Genomic DNA, 4,145 nt, shown 5'->3' with positions numbered 1-4,145 from the left:
CGGGGGCGACGATCGGCCTCGGGCCCCCCGCTCACGGGCGGGATCCTGGCCCGCGCCCGTCCCCGGCGACGGCCGGTGCGCGGCGGCGGCGGCGGCTGCTCCTCGTCGTCGTCGTCGTCGTCGCCCGGGAGGCGGCCGCCCCCATTTCCCCCCGCGCCGCAGGGTCTGTCACTGCGGGCCGCCCCCCGACGGAGCCGCCCGGGCCATGCCGCCGCGCCGCCGCACTGGGCAGACGGCCGTTACCCGGGACAGAGGCCGCTGCAGCTCGGGAAAGGCGCTCGGAGAGGGCTCGGGAGCGGGCGGCGGAGGGATCTGTGCCGGCACTCGCCGCGGCCTCGCGCCTCTGCTTCCAGCGCCGCGGACGAATCCGAGCCGAGCGCCGCGTTCGCAGCTGACGGGCGCCGAGACAAGGCGCAAGTGGGCGGGGAGGCGGCCTTTCACGAAAGCCGGGCGGCCGAGCCCGCCCCCCCCTTTGATTGGTCCGCGCTGCGCCTTCTCGGCCTGCGATTGTTCCGGATCCCCAATCGTATGCGCCCCTGCCGCGGCCACGCCTCCCTTGGGCTGTCGATCACGTTGGAACCTCCCTGGCCCGCCCCGCGGCGGCCGACGGAGTCAATTGGCCGGCGGGGGCCGGGTGGGCCGAAAACCCGAGGCGGATTTATGGTTGCTTTTGTTCGCGCAGATTTGCGTGGAGCATTGTCCTAGGTGAAAGCCGGGCGTCCGGCCTTCCTGTTTTATTACTGAGCGTCACAATAGGGAGGTAGCGGGTGTCTTCGAAAAGCCGCTGGGAGAGGGCCTCGGGAGACCCCCCCAGCATCGCCATTCCCGCTCTGCTTCTGCGAAGCTTTGTGACCTTGGGCGAGTGGCTTGGCCTCTCTGAGCCCGGGGTGCTTCCCCCGAAAGTGATGGTGACCACAGGCCGCCTCCGGGGGCCGTTGAGAAGGTCGTGAGCTCACAAAAGCCCGGCGTCCGCATCCCTGAGGCGGCCTGCCTGCCCTGGGATGTGACGGGAACAAGCTTTGTGAAAAACCTCGCCCAAATGGAGTCGTTAGGCCGGCCTCCTTTCACGAGTCACTTCCTCAGCTTCGGGAGCCCAGAGGATGCAAGCACACCGGCCAGGGTCAGGGAGCATTTCCATTGGCCCGGATTGCGGGTTGGGGACAGGCGGGGGAGAAGGTGGTGGCCCAGCCGTAACTGCGGGCAGCGGTCTGCCATCTCCAATAAGGAAACCTAGGCCCTGGGAGCAAGAAAGTCATTCTTCCCGGCCCTTCCTGTCGATCCCTCCATCTGGCCCGCTTTTGCATTCGTTCAGCAGCTCTGGGCGGGGGCGGGGGCGGAGGTGGGGGTGGGGGGGTAGGTGGAGGTGCCGGCTTGCGAGCCAAGCCTGCCTTCTCGCCTGTGGAGCCAACAGCCTGATGCTGGGTACTAAGCAATAGAGATTGATTGAGTAAATGAATGCATTTCTTCAGGACATGGTCCAAGATACTAGAAACCTAACGACGTTCTCTAGCCTTGGGACTTAAAAGTTACACAGATATTGCAGAGCCATAGTTGCGGGGTGAGGGGGTGGGGGATACAACCTCTTCCCAGTCTTCCACCCCCTCCACTCTTTGGGCAACTTTTCCTGGAACCGCCTGCTGTTCTTGGCTGCTGTGGGAAGAAGCCGGCATCCAGGTGAAGGTCAGCACAGCTTCCCAAGTGTATCACATCCTCACAGGCAGCAGGGGCAAGGCTGGGCCCAGTCCCCACTTCCTTCCCCAGTACAGACTGATTCCTATGAGTAATTAAGTTAATCCTTGTTCTCCCCAACTGCACTTTATCAAGTGATTCCAGGGAAGTAGCCACATTCCCAAATCTACAATATGAGGAAGTGAAGGAACATGAAAACCAAAATAGTTCACCTTTGCTTTCTGTTGATAAATTAAGTTCCTTGGAGTGGAAAGATCTTGGGACCTAATGGGTGCTGAGGGCTTCCTCAAATCCAGACGAACCTGTCTGTGAAACTCTTAAGCTCTGGTGCCAGTCAACCTGGATTCCAGGCCCAGCTCTAGCTGGCCATGTGACCTTGGCCATTCATTTGATCCCTTTGAGCCTCAGTTTCTTCATCTGTAAAAAGAATCAGGAATCCCACCTCCCAGCTGGCACGGAGGTTGGAGATGCTAGTGGAGCCCCTTGGCAAATGGGGCAACTGAGCCACAAGCAACTAGATGGAGGGCTCCCAGCTCCCAGCCACCTTCTTGTCACTTGAGCCCGTGCTGTTTGCTACTCAAAGTATGCACTGAGATAAAGCGTGTCCCCCCACAAAGGTCCTGTTCACCCAGAAGCTCAGAATGTGGCTTTATTTCGAAAGAGGGTCTTTGTGGATATAATTCAGTTAGAATCAAGATGAGATCAGGGACTAGAGTCAGCCCTGAAGGACAGTGTCCTTATAAGAGACAGGAGAAAAAAACAACAACAGAGACTGTGTAAGAAAAAGGCCCTATGAAGACAGAGGCAGAGCTTTGGAGCCAAGGGTCACCTGGAGCCACCAGGAGCTGAAAGAGGCAGGAAGGATTCTCCCCTGAAGCCTTCAGCAGGAACATGCCCTGCCCACACCTTGATTTTGAACTTCTGGCCTCCAGAACATAAGAGAATGAATTTCTGTTGTGTTAAGCCACCAGGTTTGTGGTTGGTTGTCACCACAACCCCAGGAGACTCCTACAGTATTGTTTGCTTGTCAGCTTCGGTCTAGCTCAAGTTAAGTCTCTGCCCTGCAAGACCAGACCCCACAAAGGGTTTGGGGCTTCTAAGGAGAATGGAACCCAGCCCCCACCCTTTAAGGAACTGACAGCCGGGACTTCTTGCTCTGAAGCAGATGGGCACCAGTCCGCAAGGGAGTTCTCCCTTCCGTACACTGTCCCCTTCCCCAAGGGCCTCTGGGGAAGGGGTAGGGTGGGCACTGACCCCCTGTCCAGTCCTGAGGTTGAGGTTTTCTCTGCTTTACCTGCTGCCCAGGGATCCTGCCCCAAAACAGCCTGTAGTCCTGGGCTGCTAGCAGCTCCTCACTTTCCCTTGGTCTCCAGGAGGTGATGCCTGGCTTCCCCTGTGTTTGAGTGTTTCTCCAGCTCATACAAATTGGAGAGGCTTGGGACCCATGGAAGGAGATTGAGAGGCCACCCCTCCCTGTGAAAGAAATGGGACTATAGGTAACAGGGAGGTGGACCACGTGTTCAGCAGGGAGATTGCCACACAGTGCAGAGCAGGAACAAGTTCACTTGCTCTTTCAGGCTATTCCTGCCACATGCCTAACTTGCAGGGACCCAGGGATGGCAGTGCGGTAGGCCCTGCCCTAAGAGGTAGGACAGTATGTCTTTCTGCATTTTCCATAGAGCTGGGATGGAGCAGAAATTGTTTTAATACTACTTTTGAGAAAGGGAAAGATTGGCATTCACCCCAAATTCCCCAAATGAAGTTGCAGTGACATGCCTGGGATGACCTCTCATGTCTGAGTTAGCAACACTGATGAATTACTGCAGTAGCCAGGGACCAGGCTGAGACAAGAGACTAGTCACCTGGACTTCGAGTTCAGCGCTCCTCCCCGACCCCAGCTCCTCTACCAGGGCCTTGCTTCGCCTCTCATTTAGGATCAATTGCACTCATCTCACATGCTAGTAAAGTAATCTCAAAATTCTCCAAGCCAGGCTTCAGCAATACGTGAACCGTGAACTTTCTAATGTTCAAGCTGGTTTTAGAAAAGGCAGAGGAACCAGAGATCAAATTGCCAACATCCGCCGGATCATCGAAAAAGCAAGAGAGTTCCAGAAAAACATCTATTTCTGCTTTATTGACTACGCCAAAGCCTTTGACTGTGTGGATCACAATAAATGGTGGAAAATTCTGAAAGAGATGGGAATACCAGACCATCTGACCTGCCTCTTGAGAAATCTGTATGCAGGTCAGGAAGCAACGGTTAGAACTGGACATGGAACAACAGACTGGTTCCAAATAGGAAAAGGAGTATGTCAAGGCCGTATATTGTCACCCTGCTTATTTAACTTCTATGCAGAGTACATCATGAGAAACGCTGGGCTGGAAGAAGCACAAGCTGGAATCAAGATTGTTGGGAGAAATATCAATAACCTCAGATATGCAGATGACACCAACCT

The sequence above is a fragment of the Oryx dammah genome, unplaced genomic scaffold, assembly GCF_014754425.2.
Source record: "Oryx dammah isolate SB20612 unplaced genomic scaffold, SCBI_Odam_1.1 HiC_scaffold_13, whole genome shotgun sequence".
NCBI lineage: Eukaryota > Metazoa > Chordata > Mammalia > Artiodactyla > Bovidae > Oryx > Oryx dammah.
This window is presented reverse-complemented; position numbering follows the sequence as displayed.